The sequence below is a fragment of the Lissotriton helveticus genome, chromosome 5_1 (genome assembly GCF_964261635.1).
Source record: "Lissotriton helveticus chromosome 5_1, aLisHel1.1, whole genome shotgun sequence".
Taxonomy (NCBI): Eukaryota; Metazoa; Chordata; class Amphibia; order Caudata; family Salamandridae; genus Lissotriton; species Lissotriton helveticus.
Genome location: NC_136065.1, coordinates 1,075,056,877 through 1,075,082,871, shown reverse-complemented (window position 1 = coordinate 1,075,082,871; position 25,995 = coordinate 1,075,056,877). Strand labels below are relative to the sequence as shown.

General features: G+C 41.8%; 1 long non-coding RNA gene across 1 annotated transcript in view; it reads left to right on the top strand.

Annotated features, from left to right (window-relative positions):
- The first annotated feature begins 1,056 nt into the window (after positions 1-1,056).
- The window catches only part of LOC144753498 (uncharacterized), a 261,760-nt gene continuing 236,821 nt past the window's right edge, over positions 1,057-25,995 (top strand). Inside the window, exon 1 of the long non-coding RNA XR_013594389.1 lies at positions 1,057-1,160. This is a non-coding gene — a long non-coding RNA (uncharacterized LOC144753498). The remainder of the gene's footprint in view (positions 1,161-25,995) is intronic.

Sequence of the window (25,995 nt, the reverse complement as noted above, 5' to 3'; positions counted from 1 at the left end):
ACATTAAGTTTTTGTAATTTTTATGTGCGCCAGTTGTCGGGTTTGAATGTTAGGATTAGCCAAAAAATAAATGTACACATTTTGCACACAGGCTGTAATGAATTCATTTTCAAAATCATTGCACATAGTTCTGGGCAGAATTACGATGCTGCTGGAGTAACTTTGGAAATTCTGCATTTTCCTTTGAATCAGAATTACCAATAATTAGGCAATTACTCCTCCTTGCGTAATTAAGAGTAACTTAGAGAGAAAATCCTACTACGAGAGCACATGTAGCGAGAGCGGGTGGCTGATAGTGTTCGCTATTCGTGTTCTGCTGCATTTAGTGCTGTTTATTTGCGCAAAATCATCCCTAGCGTCCATTTTGGAGTCAAGGATGAATTTTTTGCTAAGAAAAAAAGCTAAATATGGCCTGTAAATTGGGGGAAAATCCAACCATAGGAGCACATTTAGCAAGTGATTGTCTGCGCTCATTTTCATGTTCTGTTGCATTTAGCGCTATTTCTTAGTGCAAAATGTAACCTTGCATCCATTTTAAGAAAGAGCACTAAACAGAAATTTGCTAATCTTGCATAATTCAAGCGGAATATCGGGGAATTCTTAGGTAATTACCCGTGATTATGCTACACGAAATTAAGCGAGTTACACCCACCCATAGTTGCAAAGTATTGCGGTGGCTTCCGGAATTTAATATGCTTTAACCAACTACAATGAAGCATGCAATTGATATTAATTAATAATGCAGCCTTGCCTTCCAAAAATGTAAGTTCAATATAGAGCAGAAATGTGGCAATTCGATTTCAGATTTTGACAAAGTACTAGCAGAGCCAGCAAATACGCAGAGCAAGTTTGAATGGAACAAAAGAAACCAGCTACTCTTATTGTCCTAAAATAGTTCCACTGACTTACTGCAAGAAGAAAGAGCAACATGTGACAGCTCTTTTCATAATTAACTCGAAAGGTCCCACTTAAAGCAACCAAAAGTACTGTTCTCAGCTGGGGGATGCAGACAGCTAGCGATGCTTTCTCCGCTTCCATATGCTTCCTGCATTGATCCAGAGATCATATTTGGCGACCATTCCAGGGCCAGGCTTTGCAAACCCCATGCACATCAGCAACTGCCTTTGAAATCTTGCCAACTCCGTGTGCCTGAAAAAACAGTGAGTCCCTGTGATTCCCTGGGGGTCGAGGTCATTGTGCCTAGAGAGTGGGAAGGAGGGGAGCCCGGAGTAAGAAGCAGGCGAGACTTCCTCGGAGCGTTCACAGATAAGGAGGGGGGGGGGCTTAGTACAATGCAAGTAAACGGAAGGAGGGCGAGCCATGCTTCTTCCTCTTTTTACACAACATTTGTAGAATAACGTGAAACATCTCACTTCTAATATAATGATTGTTGTAATTATTATTGCTGGGGTTGTTTGGTTATTATTATTACTATTACTATTATTATTATTATTATTATTATTATTATTATTATAATTATCATTATTATTATTATTATTATTATTATTATTATTATTATTATTATTATTATTATTATACTATTATTATTCTCATTATTAAAAAAATAATTACTATTAGCTTTCTCTTTATTGGTATTATTTTTTTATATTATTATTTATATGTTTTTTAACATGCGAACCAGGCTACTAGAAGTGCTTAAGGGATGTAGATGTGTTCCTTTTTTTACTCCATATTTGTTGCAAGACATTACTGTGCAAAAGAGCAATCTGTGTTTGAAAGATACGTGCGACTTCTGAGAGTGGAACGACGTCTATTACTAAATTGTGAGACACAAACGACATTATCTACATGAAAATTATTGAGAGAACAACTCGGTTCTTAGGTTTCTGTCAAGTCGTTTGGTTGCTGTTGCTCCACGATCAATGGAACACTCGGATACGTCTACGTACGTATTTATTCAGTTGTTAATTTAGCATTCCACCCACCATGTTACGCAACAATGAATATAAAGCAGCACACAACATGGCTAGTGATTGAGCTAATGCACGAGACTGACAGGCGCGGTGATTGGATGAAATATTACTATTCAAGGCAAATACCCAGAAATGTTTCCTATTTTCTGGCACATTTGACTAATAGTCATTTATATGTATAATTTTGTATGTTTTGAAGGCGGTGAGAGGCCCAATGTATGACAAGGCACTCAAGTAACTGATATAAAATGTTTAAATGGGTGTAAGTGACAAGCAGCGAAAAGAGATTTGTGACTGAGCCTTTTCAAGTGGGTTTGGTCATAGATGTATGAAACAATACTAAAAAAGGCTCTCAACGTTTTCTTCTAACCATCCCTCTTGCGGAAACCTCAGCTCAAGTCCCCAGAGCTGCCGCCTCACAATCTGAGAGTTTTTCCCTGTGGACTCTGGTTGGAATGCATAGTGGTCTTATTTAGAGCTTGGCAGAAAGAGTCGTCCATCAGAAAGGTAACAGAGTATCCTATCTGCGAAACCCTCAGTTTCACTGCACTATTGTGAGTGTGGCTGACCATCATCTTTCCAACGGAAGTACCACCACTACATTCGCCATCGGAAAGCTTACTCCAACGTCCCAACAGAGTTGATGCCATCGGAATAAGGACATCAGACCACCTGTCCTACTTAAAGTGGACAATCAGAGGATTGTTAGGTCAGGCCTGAACAGCGTATCCACTGCCCTGCAAGGCATGCTGTATTGAGGTAGGGACTTAAATCCGCCCACTCTCCGCCTGTATTTTTTAATTGGCTTGTGTCATTGTCCAATGTAAAATGTGGCTGTTCATTGGTCGATAGGCTTAATAGTCCCTCCTTAGTTCTTCCTTGTCTCATTTTGTAACCTCCCATGGCGACACCCCCTGTTATGGGTGCTGTTAGTCAGTAGGCTTTAATTACAGCCTCCAAGCATTATTATCTCAAATAGCTTTGTCCTGCCTGCTATTGCAGGCCGGAAACGCTCCTAACGCTTTTAAAAAAAATGTATAGCACAGCCGTCGAACACATTTGCAATACACTAGGTCTCGTATTTGTGAGAGTTTAAGCTATTGGCATTGTAAATGGCAATGCCTTTTATTTATCTGTTTTAAAAACAACACATAAGTAAAAGGCATCGTCATTTACAATGCCAATAACTCAAACTCTCGTAAATGCTACACCTATTGCATTGCAAATGCATGCTATTTTCAATCAGTCAGCACTAAGAAAAACTTGATGGTTATGGACCGAAGTAAATAATGATGATCCCCACACCTTTGGCGAGAACTCTCAGGGTGTGGAGGTCATTAGTTTTTTTGTTTTTGAGAAACAAACAAACTCCTGCTTCAGGAGTCTATGAATCAAAATGTTTGGTTTACAGCTGCATAACAGATGGCGAGTGTCTAGCTATCAAACTTGAGGCACAGAGATCACCCTGAGCTGGAGGTGACCTCTAAATTTGGCAGTGACTAGTCTGTCTGGGTGACAGAGGTAATGACCTTTGCAACCCTGATGGACAGCGGAAAGCCATCCAAATAATAAATTATTTGATTTGATGGGACCACCTGGATCACACTTTCTCTTAGAAATGGGTGACGCCAGGGTAATTAACTTTAAGGCTTATTTCAATCTAGTACATGCATCATTATGGTCATGCATAGTCCATTCAACGTTTTCATCAACATGACAGGGACACCTATTGAATGAATGAATGAATGAATGAATTTGGGATTTGTATTGCGCGACTTAACCTGGAGGCATCAAGGCGCATCTGATGGAAACAGCGGAGAGGTGGGTGTCACCCGATGAGGGAAGTTACAGGTAGGCTTCTGCGAAAAGCCAGGTTTTTAGACCTTTACGGAAAAGGGCGAGGGACGGCTGGCCCTTAAGGTCGGCTGGAAGCGTGTTCCACAGTTTTGGGGCAAGGGAGAAAAAGGCCCTACCTCCCCAACTAGCCTTGGTAGTTCGAGGGATAGACAAAAGGTTTTTGTTAGCCGATCGCAGGGTCCTGCCCGGAGTGTAGATGGACACGAGAGACCCAATGTCCTCCGAACCCAATCCGTGTAGAGCGCGGTAGGTAAGGACAAGTACCTTAAAGTTTATCCTGGCCTGTACGGGCAGCCAGTGAAGGTTTTTTCTGATCCCGGATCCAGAGGAACGTCTGGGGGCATCGACTACAAACCTAGCTGTTGCATTCTGGACGACTTGTAGGCGATGGATGAGCTTTTTGTTTATACCTAGGTAGAGGGCATTACAATAGTCCAGTCGAGGAGAAATGAGAGCCACCGCAACCTGTTTCCGGGCATCCGGGGAGAGATAGTGTGCGAGTTTCCTAAGGATCCTTAAAACACCACAGCAGGTGGAAGCAGTCCTTTTAACTTGTTTATCAAAAGCAAGTGTGGTGTCGATGATAACACCCAGGTTGCGGGCAACTAGGGAGGGCTTGGGGCATGTTCCAAGGGCAGGCGGCCACCAATCAGCCGACCAGACATCTTGTTTGCCGCCAAAGATGAGGATCTCGGTCTTTTCCCTATTTAGGTTGAGGAAATTTGAGGTCATCCAGCCTGCCACGGTTTCCATGCAGTTCCTAAACTTTAAGGCCGTGGTCTCAACCGAATGAGATAGGGAGACCATTATCTGGGTGTCGTCAGCGTACGACAAAACTTCCAGTCCGAAGGATCTTACAAGTCTCGCAAGTGGGGACACATATATGTTGAAGAGTGTGGGGCTCAAGGAAGAGCCCTGTGGGACCCCACATTGCAAAGGCTTGGCGGATGAGAGGAAGTCGCCCAGTTTGACCCTTTGTGCACGATGGTTGAGGAAGGATGTCAGGAGACCCAGAGCCAGTCCTTCCACTCCCATCTCACCAAGACGAGTGGCCAAAACGGAGGGGGACAGGGTGTCAAAGGCAGCCGTAAGGTCGAGCAGGATCAGAAGGGTAGTCTGACCACTGTCGACCTTGGCGCGGATGTTGTTGACCACCACTGTAAGGGCTGACCCTGTGCTGTGCGCCTTCCCAAAACCATGCTGAGAGGGGTCTAGTAGGCTGGCTTTGTCCAGGAAGGCGCTGAGATGGTGATTGAGGTGGGCCTCGAGCATCTTGGCGGGGGCAGGAAGAAGGGATATGGGGCGGAAGTTTTTTAGGATCCCGGGATCCAAGGTTGGCTTTTTCAGAAGAGGCTTGACAATGGCCAGCTTCCAGGTCGCGGGGAAAACACCATTCGAAATTGCCAGATTCATTACATCTAGAAGGGGGGGGAGCAGGACCTCTCTGCAGTTCTTCAGAATTTTAAGAGGGCAGGGGTCCAGAGGGGATCCCGATTTGAGTTTATTAAGAAGCTCATTTAAAACTTCAGCGGTCAGAGGGGGAAAATTGGACAAGTTACCTCGGGGAGCCGAAGGCGGACTCGGCGAAGGGGGAAAAGCACGTGGCGAGACGGGCTCCTGGATGGACTTGAGGGCTTCTAGGGCGGTATAGATGTCCACGATTTTGGTGTGAAAAAACGAGGAGATCTGATCGCAGAGTTCTTGAGATGCGACAGTGGGATCGGGATGCTGAACAAGAGAGAGGGAATCCACAATTTTGAAAAGGTTTCTAGGGGAACTGAGGGAGGTTGTCAGATTGGTAAAATATGACTGTTTGGCTGCCAGGATTGCAGCCTTATATCCTATAATGAGGGTTTTGTGTTTAGTTCTTTCATCTGGTTCAGGGTGGGCTCTCCAGAACCTTTCTTGCCTCCTACACTCCTGCCTGAGGAGTCTAAGGGAATCAGAGAACCATGGGGCCGACGGGCGTTTCCTGGCGCAGTAGTGTAGTTTGGCAGGGGCAAAGATGTTAACTGCCTCCGAGATAGTATTGACAAGTTCCCGAGCAGCAGTATCCATATCAATTTTGGGAGAGAACTTATAATTGGTGATGATAGGGCCAAGGGATTCGTTATTCAGTCCCCTATAGTTCCTTTTCAAAGCCCAGTTCTTATTGTCCTTTGCGGGCAGGTCCCGCAGTCCAGATGTGAACTCAATAGGGACTGCCTTATGATCAGACCAGGAGAGGGGGAGGGGAAGGCCTACCTCCAGTCTAAGGTCGTTGGTAAAGACCCCGTCCAGTGTGTGGCCAGCGGAGTGGGTAGAACTTCCCACTCTTTGTAAAAGACCACAAGAGGCCAGAGAATCTACCAGGGATATAGTGTCAGGCGATTTAGAATTTTCCAAGTGAAAATTAAAATCACCAAGAATGGTGAAATTGGGCATATCAATGAAAGGTTGAAGAATTTCTAGGAGTTTCGCGGTAAAGGCAGGCCTGGGGCCAGGGGGTCTGTAGATGAGAATGCCCGGAAAGGACACCGTGGGAGAGGGGCTAAGGGAGAAATGAGCAGCCTGAAAGGAGTTCTGAGGGGAAGGGAGGCACTCAATACGGCAGGTTGATGAGATCTTATGTAGAATGCCAATCCCCCCCCCTTTTCGGCCCTCTCTGTCCAGTCTTACAAAGGCGTAACCATCGGGGATGGCATCAACCAGGTCAGGACCAGATGATTCTGAGCCCCAGGTTTCGGTGACAAAGGCCCACAAAGGCTTCCTCTCTGGGATGAAATCTCTAAAAGCAGTATTGTTCATCACCAGGGAGCGAGCATTTATAAGAAAGCCCATTTCCCCAGGGAGGGGGAAAGGGGACTGTGTCCCAATCACAGTCGGGGCGCCCGGGTGTGTGGGTGGGGATGTGTTGCTCAAGTCCCTAAGGCACCAACACTCAAAACCGTCTCGCAGTTTCTCCGGTACAAACTTGTGATGACAGCTTTGCCAGAGTGGCCTGAGTGCTCTAAGGGTGCTCAGGGAGTAGACTGAGCTTGTAATGGGGGGAGCGCGAGCCATCATTCTCCCTGGCCCCTGGCGCCTCCTTGGCGCTGACGGGCGCAGACGGGCAGGACTCTGGCACGACTCCGGCGCAGGTCTGGTGGGTCCGCTGAACGCGTCCGCTGCGCGGAGACATATCCGTCCCCTTTTATGCACAGCTAGAGCGCGTCACAGTGCTACTACACACCCAATATGGCCGCTGTAGTGAGATCGCCAAACCGGGACCGATCAGCGATAATGGTCGGCTGAGAGTGGCCTGGGCAGCGAGGCGAAGGGGAGAGGTGTGAGGAGGATTAAAAGCTTAGTAGTCAAGCAAAGTGTCAGGTAGGATTTTTAAAAGCAAAATAACAGCGCAACAGACTTCCCGGCTTCCACCTCAGGAGGGACACAAACACACAATAGGATCGAGCGCAGGGCTCAAGGAATGCCCCTTTTATGCACAGCTAGAGCGCGTCACAGCCCTACTACACACCCAATATGGCCGCTGTAGTGAGATCACCAAACCGGGACCGATCAGCGATAATGGACAGCTGAGAGTGGCCCGGGCAGCGAGGCGAAGGGGAGAGGTGTGAGGAGGATTAAAAGCTTAGTACTTTTTGCACCAATGTTCTACCTAGTATCCTTGTGCTGGATAAATCCTTGTGTGATAGTCACAGATTTTCAGGGAGGTAGTGTGGGGGTGTTCGAGCTCGGTACTTAAAAAATCAAACAACTGACTCCAAAACTTTAATGTCCAGCCCAGTGTTTGTCTTTTTAAGAAAAGGAAAGTACTTTCATTACACAGCAACATTAAATATTTTTGTAAACACTTTTTTCAGTTGTGTTATTCATGGAACAAACACATGAACCTTCATATAGTAGATCTGAGATGCAAAAAGGAAAGAAATGTGGCGATAAACAACTCAGTTGCAGGACATAAACTAATAATGCAGGCTTGATCAAGTACACTGCTCTCAGGGTTAGCAGTAGTAAATATAACACAATTCAACTGAGCATACAGGTTGTGATACTGGTATGATCCTCACTTGTGGGGTTACACCTTGCTAGTCTCACCTGGGCAAACCCTCTTAGGCTGATCGCCCATTTAGTAGCCATGCAGAAGTATGATTCAGGCTCAGGTGTAGTCTTAAGTTCCCAACAAGTCAAATTCACACCCCGTTCATGGTTTTCTCAGTTGTTATTCCTTGAAGGATTAGTGGTTGGACAGTAGACCTTCCCTCACTCCAGCAGCCCAGACACAGGTGTGGTTGTGGCTGCTGCAACTTCCACACCTGCCTGATGTTTGTAGCTGCAGCCACATTCAGGCTGATGCGAAGTCCACAAAAGATACAGCATGCACCAGGCTGATGGCAAATATAGCAGTGAAATGATCATGGCAGTTGTAGCACTGATTCAGTCTGTGGGACACGTACTTGTAATAGTTACCATCAGGAACCATTTGTGAGAGACAAGGGAGATCCTCTGCAGCATGTTTAATCTCTAGGTCTCTCTCACATAGGAAGCTCTGCCTCGATGACAGTCAGGGAACATGCATTACACTGTGTGAGCACTTCATCGGCATGGGGTGCATATTATACTGTTTGTTGTGTGGGAAGCTTGAGCAGGACTACAGAGCTCACAATTCTATTAACAGCAGAAGGAAGCATGGCACTGTAACTATAAGGCTCGCTTGATCTTCTCGCAGCACAAAAAACACCTGTGCTGTTTCCAGGCCAAGGCCAGGCCAAGTAAGACGCATCTGAGCCTGTCAGAGTGTGGGTCTTTGCTTGGGTATACATGTCTGAGTGGGTTTATAAGTGGGAGTGAAAGTGTCTCCATGCGTCTGTGAGTGGGTGCATGATTCTCTGAGTGGGTCTATAAGTGTGTTAGAGTGTTTGAGGAGGTCTGTGAGTGGGTGTATAAGAGGGTTTGTGAGTGGGTGTGTGTGTCTGAGTAGATCTGTAAGTCAGTGTATCAGTGTCTGAGAGGGTCTGTCAGTGGGTGCGTGAGTGCCTGAGTGTTGAGGTTCTTTAATTTTGACTCCATCTTACATTTGTCATCAATTTGTGTTGCCTTTACACAGGCTGCTCTATTCATGAAGTGTCTCTGCCCTTTGGACTGCAACGTGTTGAAAACCCCCCTCTGTCCTTGCTTTGAAATCAATCTCAGACACCACCTGGCCTAACTGCATACAGACATGTCCTGCCATTATTGATTGACCTATAGGTGCTGTAATTAATTTACTTGTGGGTTGGGCAGAAACACGACGTAAGGGGGACGTTCTGGTTATATGATGCTTTTTTTTTATGTTCTCCTATTGGCTAATATTTTGCAGATCTTGTATGTCCATATTAGGTATTTTGCATGCTTGCAGAAGCTAGGACTGCCCCTTTCTTTTATGCTGAGTTTGTAACTCATAGCATATAAAAGGCTTCTGTGTTTTGTACTCTTTAGACTGCCTCATTCAGTTGCTAAGGCTTCTGTGTGACGTAGTCTCACTCATTTGAGTTTAATAAAAATATTCTCTTTATGTTCCAGCTTCTGTATCAGATTCTTCTTTTGTATTAGTGAGACCCCTGAGAATGAAGATTACAGTTCTTCAAATGGCGCGGCCAACGTGGGCTTCATCAGAGAAGTGACTTTCTGAAGGAGTGATCTTGTCAGGAGACTGAAATCTACTGAGGAGGACAGGACGGGACTCTACTACTCTGTGCACAAGGATTTTGGAGATTCTTTGTCTTTGCAGCCCAGTATATTTCTGATCTTCCTGATTTTGATCCTCCACATGATGTCACTCCTGACTGAGAACCTTTTTGGCGTGAGTATTCTAAAAAAGGACCGTTAGGTCATTTAGAACTTGGCAGTTAGAAATTGGACAATCTTTTGATTGGTAAGAGTAAGGTAGTTTAGTAACGCTTACTGTAGCTTTGGAACTTTGGAATTTGTGTTGGCCAACTTTTGATTTGTATGGATTTGATATGCAAATTGCAATTTGTGTAGACAGGTAATGAGGAGATTTTTCTCTATTTGGTTTTGTTGAACGGTGCACGTACGAAAAGTACATTAAGCACTACTTTGATTATAATATTGAATATTCTACAATATTTTTGGCATGTCTGTTTCAAAGCTCACAGAGAGGAATGTGTTGCTTTATTTGGAAGGTACCATAGTGTGATGTGAAATTAATTAGCCGGCTCTCCTAGAAGGAATACCTAAATAGGTAGGTATACAAACATATTTCTTCCTTGGTGATTCTGTATCCCCAGGGAATTAAAGTATGGACATAATACATACAAGGATCCTTTGTTCTGTGCAATTTTATGAATGAAGATATGCAGAGGGATTTTTGGTGTTCTGCCAGCCAAAGCTAGTGAATTGAGTGTGTTTTGGCTTCTTGGATATGTAGCAGTCTGTTTTTGCAGTCTTTTGGAACACAATTGAGAAGTGTTTCTTGTAAATATGACTTACAACTAGTATTTACAAATGGTTTGGTTTAAGTACAGTCTGTGGGCTGTCCTTTGTTTCTGTTCTGAGTATTGGTTTGTGGGTTAAATGTGTGTTTAAATGTCTATGTGGTTTTCCCATTAGTGCAATTTCTGTAAGTGAATAGCGATGGCGCTATTCACGAAATGCATGGCTAAAACACACCGTATTGTGTGTCCTGAGTGTTTGACCCCTTTCTGTTTATGTCTGAAATGAGCTCAAATGTGTGTTTGTGTTTCTTTTTTGATGTTTTCAGTCTATTAAGCAAAATGTATAAAAGCTTAAAAACTAAAATGTAAATTCACATTCACTAGGAATAAAAAAGCCCCCAAAAACGAAATTGGGTGTTTTGCAAAAAAAAAAAAAAACTTACAGCATTTTCCTCAGATACATTGCATTAGATATTAACAGGCAAACACATCATCTGAATACATTGGACCTTGCTGAATTGCACACGCATTTTGAAACTTGAAATGTCTTAGTTTTAGTTTTAAATAGACAGCCACCGTGCTTATGTTATAAACCTTGAGAGACAAGCTAAATAGACAAGAATATTTACTCAAGCCAGGACTTTGCCCTCAGTTGCACGGGTGAAACTTTGCATTTCAGAATGTTGTTTTAAAAAGGTTCCAAAACTAAGGTTCATTATTTTGTATTATAGGAAGACATTGCAATTAAGGGTTTTCCTCTCTTTAAGCATTTCTGTAAGTGTATTCTTGGCTCTGTTGCTAAATAATAATTAACCCATGTAATGAAGAAACATTTAAAAAGAAAGAAACAGTAACAGATGCTGAAACAAGATAGGGCAAGTCCAAGGAAACTAAAAAGTTAACGATGTCTTGAACATTGATTGGCAATCTCAGATAAAGATCAATCAGGGAAATTGGCTTTGCGAAGTCAGTTTCGGGTGAAGAGGTCAGTTTCTTACAGTTTAATCTGGTTAATGTGTACATGACCTGGGGAGGCCAGGCCACTTTGTTCGTCAGGCTATCTTTGCAGGCCTACGTGGCACAGAGCAAAAAAAAGAAAAAAAAGAAAATGAAGTCAGATTCAAGGAATTACAGAGCCTTAATATGTGGAATTATCAAAAATGATTTGGTTATAAAAATAAGTGCTACAAAATTCGTTTTTTACTATTCATGAAGCTTAATACTTATACTGTGACCTCCTAGCATTATAATTTAATTTAAGTTATGTTATACTGCATAATGAGGACATTAGCATATAAAATTTCACTTGGCGCAGGCGTGAAAAACTCATTTTTCTCAGGATTTGCATGAGATATGTCTAATGTCCAATCTCTGCAATTTATAAAGAACATTCTGAAGATGATTAATAAGTAATGCAATTGTAGGATCTTTATTTTTAAGTGCCCCAAATATCAAAGTCGAATTTGGGTAAAATTTGTGCATTCTTGCCATTCAATAGCTTTAAAGTGCTTTAGGCTTCAGTAAATGCATACATTTAGGTATAATACAAATTCGCAGGTTGTTCCCATTTGGGTTTGCTTTTAAATGGCTCAGTGAGCCAATGTGCCTGGTGCAGAGGTTTGAGTTTAATATCAGGGTGGAAGGTTTTAACTTTTGCTGGACCTAACTGAGACCTTCATCCATTTGATAAAATGAGTACCATTGCAAACAAGCATTTGTTCTAAAAACTGGTATGTGTGTTATTATGTTCTGCGAATTATTCACAGTAACTGTTTTAATAATCTAAGTATAGAAATAAATTGTAGCCCCTAACAGGAGTAATATATATACTATGTGTTTTTAAATAGGGTTGGTTATTGCAGGTTAGAAAGAGTTGACAAGGTTTTTTATCTTTTTCAGCCTTAGAGTGAGGAAGAGATAGAGGGCTGAGGAGCCCGCAAGGCAGATTTTGACCTTAAGGTCAATGAGGTAGGATAGGAGTAAGTGTAAACAGATGGAGAAATCATTGCTTGGAAAAGCAGGGCCTCAAAGGGTGTTGGCACACGGGACACGCAGAGTGTCTGTAAAAGAGTTTTTGGGACGTCACAATTAAGGTGGTTTAGCATGTTTTCAAAAGATGGTTGGTTACAGTTGATATTTTGTGTGTTATGTGCAGTGTCAGCAATATGTTGAAAAAGATGTGTTTTTTTTATTATGACTTCTTTTGAAAAGAAATGTTCGTGCGTTTTACATATTTTTGCATTTTATCCTTTTATGAATTGTTCCTGCTGGTTCTGTGTGTCAGAAGCGACACAGTAAGTTGTGTTTGACAGCCAAATCTCCACTAACTGGTGATCTGCTACCAAAAGGAGGGTGAGGATTTTAAGCCTGACAAATTAAGCAGGCCTGAATATGCTGTTTTGGGCTGCAGGGTCACAGTGCATAAAGTGCATGCAATGTTGTTGTGTGTTACCGCTTATTTACATATGCTATTGTACTTTGTCTATGCTTTTTGTATTTGACATACAGCGCGTATATCTGATGGCTTGGCATATGTGTGTTTTTTTTTATTTTATGCATGTTTTTGTTTTATGTTGCTGCTTTAGATACTATTACAAGTTCACCTGTGTTGTGAAGGGTTCTACATGATGATGTAATCGCTGCACAACAGTTGGGGGAATTTGCGCTGATACTAAATTTCACAGATATAATTTTTCGTGCTGTGAACAAAACAGACAACACTTCACCAGTGTATGTCAAAGTTGGCTATATAGTATTGAAGTAAAATAAAAGAGATATATAGGATCAAAGTGTGTCACCTGATGTTAGTCACGATACTGTCCCCTTCCTTTAAGGAACAGGCAGCCCTAAATTTATGTATCCTGATTGGACGTAAGGATACAATTATAGATTTTTGACTCTTGTACATGGTGACCTAATTTTTATATTACATTAGTCAGTTTTGTTCTGCTTCCTAGGTAGTGTATGGCTTTGTACCATAAAGGAAACAAGGTTTCATTTTTCCCTGAAGAAGGAACTGGAACATTAGCTGAGATTACCGTATATGGTTTAGCGGCCAGTGGTAGAGTTATTTTTGATTTTTGTTCACCCAAGTAATTCCTTGTTCTTCCTATAGATTTTTCTTTTGTTACTTCTCCCCTGACCGATGTCGCATCGTGCCTAGCTATTGGGGTTTTTAGCTGTGTCCTAGTTCCATTTCTCTTTTCCATATTCCTTTCACCAGTTAGCCCTTTTATTATTTTTGTATTGTTCAGATTCACACTTCCAGATTGCAGTAATGTACCAGAGACACCCATATTATGTATAATTCCCTTTTGTATTACCAGACTGGTTTTCAAGAATTTTCTTTAGGCCTACTCTGATGTTTTCCAGTCTGACTGTCAGGGTAGTGATGGACTGGTTAACTGACTCAATACTATAGTAAGATAAGTTTTCCACCTCAATAGGAGACACCTTACGTTTTTTTGAATATGACAAATTCAATGCCTATTCTAATTTGGTTTTTAGTTCCTTTTTTCTGCTGCTTTAATTTTTGGTGGATTAGATGTGTTCCAAATCATGGAAATACCAGGACTCTCTAGTTCTTGTCTTTTGTTTCCACATTTTGATCATTAGATTTTGTATTGCATAGTTCACCTGATGCACAATTATTAAAAGGGAGGTTTCTACATGTCCCTGATAATATGTATTATGCGATTTCTCTTTTGAGGTGTTGTAGATAAGGAATTAGGGAACACCTATATGTAATCATTGAGAGAAAAAAATGTGTTTCCCCCATTAGACAATGCCACCATGTGTGAGGACATCCATTCAGATAGAATTCCCATGTCGCTATCTACCCTTAGATGGTAGAGGATATGCTCTCACATGGAAACCCAATTAAAGAGGCTAGAGGCACTGTTTTGCCTAATGCCTTTGTCTTTGTATTGCCTTTGAGAATGACAGTGTATTTTAGATCACAATAGTCCCATGGTGTATGGCCATTCCTTTGAAGATTGCAGGCCACTTGCTTGCAGTCCCCTTGTTATACAATGAACTGTTTTTGTACTAAATTGAAGGAAACTAACAACTGTGTCACATCTCCTACGACACTAGGTTCTGCGCGATTAAATCATAATAACCTGCGGAACTCACCCACAATCCCATCAGTGACAGCTAACAGATGAAAAGTCCCAGCACCCGACAGCGATCACCAGCGTTCCATCAATGGTATCTCCAAAGTATTGTGCTTGCTTCATCAGAAGGCGTTGAACATCAGAAAAGAAGGAGGAGCTGGTTTTGCTACAGAACCAGAGTTTCAGTGCAAAAGAGCGAAAGAATTGAGGCTTCAGTTTTCCACCTGTCATGTGCTGGTAACCTCTGACAGTGTGCAGTCCCTTGAGCCCCTTGGCCTGAGTTTTGGCCACACACCCCCTTTTCTTTGCTCCAACGGAAGTGCAGTGCACCGGAGGATCCAGGATTGGCAAAAGGCACTACATTGTGGTACCTATGATTAAATGAAAGAGCAGCCCGAGCATCCTCTGACACTGAATAGAGAGTGTTGGAGCCTGAAAGTGTTGCTGATAGTGACAGTCTGTTGCTCTTTCCCGATTAATAGTACTTGGGTCTGCATGAGATGATCTGTGCTCATGACTAACGAAAAGCACAATATCTGTAGTGCCTGCAGCACAGGAAATATATTGGTGCACTGCATTGAGACATTGAGACTTTCAAGTGAGCTGTGAGTGTTTGCCAGGAAGGCACTCCAACGGATACTGAGTAGCACCATTTTCATGAAAGGCCTGAATGAAGAGGCCCATGCGGAAGAAAACAACAGAAGCAGATTTGATGGACAATAGAAGCCTGCCAGAGAGGCTTCGACGGACTCTGGGTATTTCCCGGGCGATTGCATAGAATGGGTGTTTGGAGACTGATTCTTATTGTTTTATTGGCATTGTCAATAGTCGCTGAAATAACTAGGAGCCCTGCAAATGTTTGCAAAATAATTTTAGGATTTGCCTGTGTAATGGCAAAAGGAGGGACTGAGGTTCTTTAATTTTGACTCCATCTTACATTTGTCATCAATTTGTGTTGCCTTTACATAGGCTGCTCTATTCATGAAGTGTCTCTGCCCTTTGGACTGCAACGTGTTGAAAAGCCCCCCCTGACCTTGCTTTGAAATCAGCTGGCCTAACTGCATACAGACATGTCCTGCCATTACTGATTGACCTATAGGTGCTGTAATTAATTTACTTGTGGGTTGGGCAGAAACACGACGTAAGGGGGACGTTCTGGTTATATGATGCTTTTTTTTAATGTTCTCCTATTGGCTAATATTTTGCAGATCTTGTATGTCCATATTAGGTATTTTGCATGCTTGCAGAAGCTAGGACTGCCCCTTTCTTTTATGCTGAGTTTGTAACCCTAAGCATATAAAAGGCCTCTGTGTTTTGCACTCTTTAGACTGCCTCATTCAGTTGCTAAGGCTTCTGTGTGACGTAGTCTCACTCATTTGAGTTTAATAAAAATGTTCTCTTTATATTCCAGCTTCTGTGCCAGATTCTTCTTTTCTATTAGTGAGACCCCTGAGAATGAAGATTACAGTTCTTCAGTGTGTGTCAAAGTGTCTGTTTGGGCGTGTTAGTAGCTGTGTCAGTGACTGGGCTAGAAAGGAACCGCACCTGCCTCTTTTTCCAACAAGAGTCCACAGTATTGCACAAAATATCTACCCAAGTGGAGTACTTTCTACTGGTTAATTATTAAATGCTACCTCCATGGGTAAATATCCAGTACGTTTTCTACACCGTCAGCCTGTCTAGTTGCAGAGTCCAAAGTGCAGAGAAACCCCTTCGGGTGTGACTCAGGCGCTATATAAAATCTACATATAAATAAATAAATACACTACAGCTGCATAATTGACCATGAGAAAATTTCTCCAGCAACCTTGTATTCCTTTCGGCAATGTGATTGTTCCTCGTGCATCTTTATCCAGAAAGATGTGATAACATGAGTCATCTTATAGAGAAGACAACGAGACTACTAAGAGGCAGTGCACTTCCTAACATTGCTTTGCATCAGGGAGGTGTTCCATGGTTGGTGGATGGGAGTTCTCGTGCATCCACCCATGGATTTTGATGTGAACCCATTTTTATAAAGAGTTGTAGCGTGGATTTGTGCCAAAATGGTGCACTTGTCTGAGGCTGGCGTAACAAGGAGAAATATTTGTATTTCTCCTTGTTATTTCCTCTCTAAATGTGTGCTGCATCTTGCATCACATCTACAAAGAGGAAATTTCCTCAGGGATAATTTTTGTGCAGGAAGGTACCCCACCCTACAGAGAACCTATCCTGACCATAAAACAGGCACCCTTGCACTATGGCACTGAACAGAATGGGACCATTTCTTTGGAAATATGACGCAGTTCTGCTCTCTCCCTTTCACACAATACAGCATAGAAACTTCACTTGCTGTACTGTGTTTCATGAAGTGTTTGTAAATCCAGGCCCTAACATTTTACCTGTCTCCAAGAACGTTTTTAAGATACAGTGAATGAGTACCTAACACATATTTATATCATTTATTAGAATCTTGATCATTAAACTCAAAAATAGTGATGCTTAAGTCCATTAGTGACACTCTGCACAAAATTACATCTAATCAAACTAAAACATCTACTAATTTGCATACATTCAGTAAATATTCACCACTTCTCAGAAATATTTACAGATAGTTTTAAAACCTTGGGGTTGATTCACATAACCATTTACACACTCTCTAACATGCCTTTGTAAATCGGTCACGAAACATCCAATTCCTTTTCAAATAATTGTGCATGACTATTCTCTGCTAGTCCCATTTGGGATGTTTCGGTCAAACCACAAAGGCATTTAAAGTACTTAAAAGTACTCTTCTATATTCTCCTTTTTGCCTTAGTGGATCAGCCCATAAAATCCAAATGCACTATTGACAATGCTTGCTTTTATCTAATAAATACATGCAAACAATCATTATCGATATGGAATACATATATCTATAATAATAATGTTCTGACTCACTCTTTATATATATATATATATATATATATATATATATATATATATATATATATATATTCCAAAAAGATTCAATAATTCGCGCTCTCAGGTTCCGTATAAAGGAAAGGCTTATTGCTCAGGGTAGTTTTCAAAAGGAGGGAGAGTGATCAATCGATCAATAGGGCACAATTACCACTACGGGAAGTGGAAGGTCCAGTTTCAGCTAGTGCCCTCAACAAGTATGGGTCAACAATGTAAGGTGCTGGACTGTTCCTTAGAGGAAGGATTGTGTGTGTCTGGCGTGACCGGAGGTGTAGATCTCACACCTTTGGGCATCCATTTTGTTGGATGTATTTGCCTCACACACCCTTGCAGGTGTCATGCTTCATCATCGGCGTTGCTCCTCGTCGGGGAGGCGGTGCAATCCCCGATGGGCTCACCTCAAAGAGGGGCTCTTTCGTGGAGATCTTTTAATCCAACTGCCTTTTGGTGAAGTGCGGGTGTGCGGGTAATGTGGTGTGTAGCCTGGGTGGTGATTTAAAATGTAGTAGAGGGTACCGGAAACCACTTTATTCTGGATGTCCCCCACTACAATTAAAAACGTGAATCTAACTCACTAGGTGCCAGAAAGTTAGGTGTACTGGCCCTAGATTAGATTAAGATTTAAAAAGGTTTGGTCGACATGTTTCTCGCCTGGGTAAAGTACCCGCGATTCATCAGGACCTACGATGGATGAGGACAAGGTCTACAAACAATCAATAACATGCTAGTGTCATGTGCCTAATACCAAAGTGCGGATATTATTACCTCTGTAGCTTTATCCTATGCCTAATGGTCTGGAATTATTTGCCACAACAAGGCTGAACGGGTTGGTACATCAGGGTGGAAACCATCAGGTGTGGCTCTCTACTCCCGTGTCCTTACTTCTTCACCTACCCATCGCCGCCGAGCTCGGCGGTGATGGGTAGGTGAAGAAGTAAGGACACGGGAGTAGTGAGCCACACCTGATGGTTTCCACCCTGATGTACCAACCCGCTGAGCCTTGTTGTGGCAAATAATTCCAGACCATTAGGCATAGGATAAAGCTACAGAGGTAATAATATCCGCACTTTGGTATTAGGCACATGACACTAGCATGTTATTGATTGTTTGTAGACCTTGTCCTCATCCATCGTAGGTCATGATGAATCACGGGTACTTTACCCAGGCGAGAAACATGTCGACCAAACCTTTTTAAATCTTAATCTAATCTAGGGCCAGTACACCTAACTTTCTGGCACCTAGTGAGTTAGATTCACGTTTTTAATTGCAGTGGGGGACCTCCAGAATAAAGTTGTTTCCGGTACCCTCTACTACATTTTAAATCACCACCCAGGCTACACACCACATTACCCGCACACCCGCACTTCACCAAAAGGCAGTTGGATTAAAAGATCTCCGCGAAAGAGCCCCTCTTTGAGGTGAGCCCGTCGGGGATTGCACCGCCTCCCCGACGAGGAGCAACGCCGATGATGAAGCATGACACCTGCAAGGGTGTGTGAGGCAAATACATCCAACAAAATGGATGCCCAAAGGTGTGAGATCTACACCTCCGGTCACGCCAGACACACACACTCCTTCCTCTAAGGAACAGTCCAGCACCTTACATTGTTGACCCATTATTGCTCAGGGAAACACGTTTCGAAAGACAAGCGTTCTTGATCACACAAAGTGCTCAGTGAAACAGTGCATTTACATAGACATGTGACTCAGGACATTAGCATAGAAAATGGACTATACTTCCAAGTACATGGTCCGACGCAAAGAGAAATTTTGTCGGCCATTTTGTAATAGCTTTTCATACAGGCATATATGGTGAACACATATAATGCAAGCATTGTTACTTCACGATAGTTCTGTATTTAGAAAAGTTGTCAAAATAGTAATGATAACTTGCTAACTTGGACAGTTAATGAAACAGTGAATAAATAAATATGTGCAGTTACACAGGATATATGGTTCTAATCAAAACAGTATATGCACAGTGCTTGTAAACAAAAGTTCCGTAAAATTCAAGGATATCGAGTAATATGGAGGAGATCCTACCATGGACCCTATCGTGTGTTACTGTCTAATTCTAAGCACATGTGCGCCTAACATGACAGTGTCCTAGTAACCACAGAGACGGGCACACTAAGCACTGTGTAAGACATGACAAGGTAATCAATACGGCATAAATGAGCCCGGTACGTGCATGTGTGTGTCTAATTAGAGTACCGAGGTATCTTGCTGTGCATATCACACAAAGGCCAGCTATGTACCAGAAATAGCAATACTTGCGCCAAGTGGCGGAAAGTCTTGTACTATTAGTCCAAAGAGTCAAATAACAAGGAACAAACACAGTGAAAATTAAATAAAGTGAAAAAGGAAACTTCCTTATCTATCAGTAGGGGGTGCACTCCCATACAGCAGGGAAGAAAAGGGTAGGTGGCCCGTGAAGTGACCGCAGTGAATCGGTGAGCCGCTTCCTTTCCTCCTGTGAAGAGAAACAAAGGTACAGTATATTAACCCCTTCAGCGCTAATGACAAGGGTAACTCGTCATGGACTTTCCATTGATTTCAATGGAAAGTCAATGGAGCTCAACCAACACCCTTAGCAGCCAAGTGGTTAAAACCAGAAGCAGTTAAAGTAACAGGTGTATATAGCAATGTGCATTTAAAAACATTACAGTTAAATTTTACAAGGTAGAAGTACTTGTAATGAGACAGAATTTAGACAATGGATATTATTAGGTACATGTGGGCAAAGGAAAGTGCGAGATAAGGCAATTTTTCTTATATAGAAAGGCAGGGAACAGGAAACTAAGGAGTTTGTCGCCAGACTCAATGAAAATACTTATAACATTACACTCACATACACACTCAACAGACAAGAGATTGAATTCTTAGACGTCAAAGTTAGATCTACACACAACACAATACAAATGAGTTTGTTCCGTAAAGAGATGGCAGGCAACAGCCTTCTCCATGCTCTCAGCAGCCATCTGGAATATTCCGTACGGGGAGCTGATGAGAGCAAGAAGAAGCTGCAGTTCTGAGGAAAGCTACCTCATGGAAGAAAAAACATATCACTCTTCAAAATATGAAGGTATCCAAACTGGGTACCAGATAGGGCAGTGTCCAAAGTCAGAAACACCGACAGACAGAGCACCCTGCAAATCAGAGACAAAGAAAGTAATGAACCCCCTGAGACCAGATTGATCCTAACTTTCAATAGGGACTCACAGAAAGTGAACAAAATCCTCACAGAGAACTGGAGCATCCTGAAGAGTGATAGCATAGTGGGACCGACCATTAGTGAGAGACCGAAAATCTCTTATCGCAAGGGCTATATCCTTAGGGACATACTCATGCATAGCGATATTACTGAATAACAGAACAGCAGCTCATTTAATCTCAAAGGTTTTTACCCCTGTGGCCACTGCAAGGCTTGCCGCTCATGTAACATGGTAAAGGATTTCAGTACACCGAACCCCAAGAAAAACAGGCTTATTACACAATTTCTGACCTGCAGCATGACACACGTTAGCTACACCTTGGAATGCCCTTGTAAAATGAGATACATAGGCAGCACCAAACTGATGGCTAGAAAGAGGGTAATAGAACATCTGAGAGCCATTACTAATAAAGATCCCCATAACCCTGTCGCAAGACACTTTGCCGACTACCATCTGTCCAATAGCTCACTACTGTGATACTATGCTATCGAACAGGTTCTGGTGGGTCCTAGAGGAGGAAACAGAGAATTCATATTACGGAAAAAGGAATCCAAATGGATCCTCGACCTCGAGACTCATTATCTTAAGGGACACAATGTTTATGAGGAATTAGCAGTACACCTAATTGAAGAATAGCCAGGGTGGCCTTATCTCGCTCTTTCCTTTGTCCACATGTACCTAATAATATCCATTGTCTAAATTCTGCCTCATTACATGTACTTGATAGAGCGCGCAGGTCACCCCATTATAAATTTACCATACTCACCAGGGCCCATAATCAATAACACATAATTTTAATCAGGTAACCTTTGCTCTACTACCAGTTATTTTTAACTACTAGGGCCTATACCATTGACTTACCAATCCTTGTCACTGGTATCTGTAAACCTATTGGATCAGGGTGTTAGCATAATAGGAAAATAACATTTGCACTCATATAATAACCACAGACTCTGAAAGGTTTAAACTTTTTTATCTAAATTTCTTAATTGGTATTGATCCACAAATTAGACTCTCAATAATGAAGATTAGAATCAAAATATAACTATGCAAAAGATGTATTAAACTGATTTTGATCATTTAGCAATAGGGAAGATAAGAAAAGTAACATAAAATACAATCAAAATTATTTAGGCATTTAACAAAGGGGAGTGGAAAAAAGGAACATGTCAAACTTTATCAATAGGAAGGGTAAAGAGAAGGAACATAATATACAAGCACTATTACCAAATATGTAACATTTAGGGAGGGGGAAGAGAAGGAAACAAATTAATGACAAACCCTCACGAATTTATATTTACCTAGGAATGGTGTGAAGAACTAACCCTGGCCACAGGTCAGTTTGAAGGACAGAACCCCGAAAGTTGCAGTCGCCAGTAGGCTAGCAGGTGCAGATCAGAATCAGGACAGGTAAAAGCAGATTTGGATCAGGACAGGACAACTTAGCAGAGTGGAAGGTCCAGTATCAGCCAGTGCCCCCCACAAGTCTATGGAAACAAAGTGGGTTGCTGAACCGTTCCTGGTTGACAGAATTTATGTGTATTTGGCGTGACCTTGGGTGTACATGTGGCACCCTTGGGCATCCATTTTGTTGGATGTATTTGCCTTGGTTACCTCCGAGCTCGGCAGCGATGGGTAGGTCACAAGGCAGGAACACAGGAAGATAGAGCCACATCCAAAGGTTCTTCCCTGATGTTTACTTACCGCCGAACACTCATGTAGTACATAATCCCTGACCCTGAGGCATAGGATATTACTACAGAGGTAACCAAAACTTATATTGCTTGTATTTCACACATGACACCAGCATGCTGTTGAATGACTGCATATTCCATAAACTTTATAGGTCCTGATGAATCGCGGATAATTCCCTGATGCGAGAAACATGTTGATCATCTCCTTTTCCATCCTCATCTAGTGCCATCATACCTAACCAGGTGGTACCCAGTGAGTTGGATTCACGTTTTTAATCGTAGCGGGAGACCCCCAGAATAAAGTAGTACTTTTGGTACTCCCTACTACATTTTAATCACTTTCTAGGCTATTTGCTCCAATTCCCACATACCCGCACTTCACCATAAGGCAGTTGGATTTAAAAGATCTCCGGTAAAGAGCCCCTCTGCAAGGTGAGCCCGTCGGGGATTGCACCGCCTCCCCAACGAGGAGCAACGCCGATGATGAAGCATGACACCCATTCGGGTGTGTGAGGCAAATACATCCAACAAAATGGATGCCCAAGGGTGCCACATGTACACCCAAGGTCACGCCAAATACACATAAATTCTGTCAACCAGGAACGGTTCAGCAACCCACTTTGTTTCCAAAGACATAGAGCAGCCATATTATTACTAGTACGCAGAAGCAAAAAGATTCCCTCCAAAGCAAAGAATACGTCATGTTCCGTGAGTATGACAGACGCATGCGCAGTAGAAACCCTCGCGTAGCAACAGCAATCTTAGAAGCAAGCCTATTACGGTTAGTAAAACACATACGCAAGCCTCTCTCGGACACCCGATGTTTATGAAAAATTAGATTTTAGTAAAACAAAAATGTTGATTAGTGCTTTTAACGTTATTCGAGGTTCATGAATACAAGCAAGTCGCTTCATGTGCGAATCCTTGCTCCATCATACTTCCTCCATGTAAAATGTAACTTTAATGTTTTTATATGCACATTGTTATATACACCTGTTACTTTAATCGCTTCTGGTTTTAATATACTGTACCTTTGTTTCTCTTCACAGGAGGAAAGGAAGGGGCTCACTGATTCACTACGATCACTTCACAGGCCACCAACCCTTTTCTTCCCCGCTGTATGGGAGTGCACCATCTACTGATAGATAAGGAAGTTTCCTTTTTCACTTTATTTAATTTTCACTGTGTTTGTTCCTTGTTATTTGACTCTTAGGACTAATAGTACAAGACTTTCTGCCACTTGGCGCAAGTATTTCTTTTTCAAGTACATAGCTGGCCTTTGTCTGATATGCACAGTGAGATACCTCGTTATTCTAACTAGACATGAACATGCAAGTACCGGGCTCATTTGTGCAGCATTGATTACCTTGTTATGTCTTACGCAGTACTTACTGGGCCCGTCTCTGTGGTTACTAGGACACTGTCACGTTATGCGAGCGTGCGCTTGAAATTGTTGTAGACAGTAACACACGATAGGGTCCATGGGAGTATCTCCTCCATATTACTCGATATCCTTAGTTTTTGGGTAACGTTTGTTTACAAGGACAGGGCATATACTTTTTGCGTAGAACCATATATTCTATGTAACCGAACACATTCATTCACTGTTTCATTAACTGTCCAATTTAGCAAGTTATCATTATTATTTTGACAACTTTTCTAAAGACAGAACTATTGTGAAGTACCAATGCTGGCTTTATATGTGTTCACCATATATGCCTGTATGAAAAGCTATTACAAAATGGCCGACAAAAATTTCTCTTTGCATGGCACCATGTACTTGGAAGTATAGTCTGTTTTCTATGCCAATGCCCAGAGTCACATGTCTATGTAAATGCACTGTTTCTCTAAGCTCTTTGTGTGATCAAGAAAGCATGTATTTCAAAACGCGTTACCCTGAGCAATAAACCTTTCCTTTATACGGAACCTGAGACCGCAAATTATTGAAGCTTTTTGGGATTGGAACGCCAGTCTAGCTCTACCGGCATTTCGCGCCACCAAACTACGGGCGGATCTCCCAGTAGGAGCAATCGGGAGTATATATATATATATAAAATACTGATAAGAATCATCAACAGACTCCGCATTCTGAAAGACATTCTTTAAACCGTAAGATTTAGCAAGTCTATGCCCATTCAGGGCCAAGAAACAACTACATAAGAGTGAAACGGCCCTTTCAGGGCAGAAATGAGATAAATATAAAAAACAATTATGCACTTTATTCATGTTCAAAGCAAGTATTGACTATGAGATGGTATCAGTCTGCTGTTACATGTTTTTAAAGAGGGCAAGCACTAGAGCACTTTATTTAAGAAACGCCATAAAGAAAAGGACATAAAAGTATATGTAAAGTAACATACTATAAGATGGCCGCCACAATTGATATACTAATGTACCACACCATCTTCTATGTTGATGAATAATAATGTGAAAATGTCTTTAAAATGGCGCGAGTAAAAACACGCAAACTGACACTGACAAGCTTTTTTAAGCGAAACGCGTCTGTTGAGGGTGACGGGGTTGCAATAAAATATATCAAATCGGAGACCTGTGTGCTGGCCTGTTTTCAACCTTACCGGAGTGAAAAGTGTTTGAATATACATATATATATATATATATATATATATATATATATATATATATATATATATATATATATATATATTCAAGCTCCCATTCCCAAAAAAGAATCCATTGCACTCACGGGGTCAGTTACATGATTTTATTAGCGAGGTCACTTTTCGGCGTTTAGCCTTCTTCCTGCTCGCATTTTTAAAAGGGGACACAACCCATCGTGCACTTTTAAAGTTCATACATAATCCCCATTGGATAAGGGAATCAGTAGTATAGAGGAAGGACTACTAATCGCAAGGTCCCGAACAAATGTCCAGTTCCCCCAGCCTCTTGTAACAGCTTGCGCAGTGTGTGGTCTAGCGATATTCCCAAATGACCCAACACTGCGCAAGCTGTTACAAGTAGCCCTTCCTCTATACCACTGATTCCCTTATCCAATGGGGATTATGTATAAACTTTAAAAGTGCCCGATGGGTTGTGTCCCCTTTCATAAATGCGAGTAGGAAGAAGGCTAAACGCCGAAAAACGCCCTCGCTAATAAAATCATGTAACTGACCCCGTGAGTGCAATGGATTCTTTTTGGGAATGGGAGCTTGAATTTTTAACACGGACCCACCGTGACATTGCAACAGCCTGTGGTGGATTTGGAGCGGTGATATATATATATATATATATATATATATATATATTCACTGAAAAAACCATAGGTTTCACACCAGTTATAGTTAGGAATTAGCATTTAAAAAACCTATTAAATTCACAGAAAAAACCATAGGTTTCACACCTGTTATAATTAGCTGGAAGTTTTACTCGCATAAAACCATTGAAATTCCCACGTTATAGTTAGTTGGACTCACTATAACTTGCGCGTGCAATGCACTGCTGATGACATCACATATTACATCACTCATGACATGGTCAGTGACATCACTCATGACATCACTGATGACACCATCCAGTGAATGTGTGTATTTTAAAAAATATAAATATGTGGTATATATGTATATGTAAAAGTTGATGGAAGAATAAATGTTTAAATAAGGGTTTACATGGATGTTTTAAAAAAAAAATTGATTGGTTCACTGGCTTATTAAGTGTATCTTAGTGTATACATATATTAGTGAGTAATGTTTAAATATTTAAATATATGGATTAGTGTTTCACTTTGTCTATAAGTAGCTGCATGGGTTGGTGAGTAGCTACATGTGTATGTATATGGGTTATTAGATGTTTTTTTAATATCAATATGA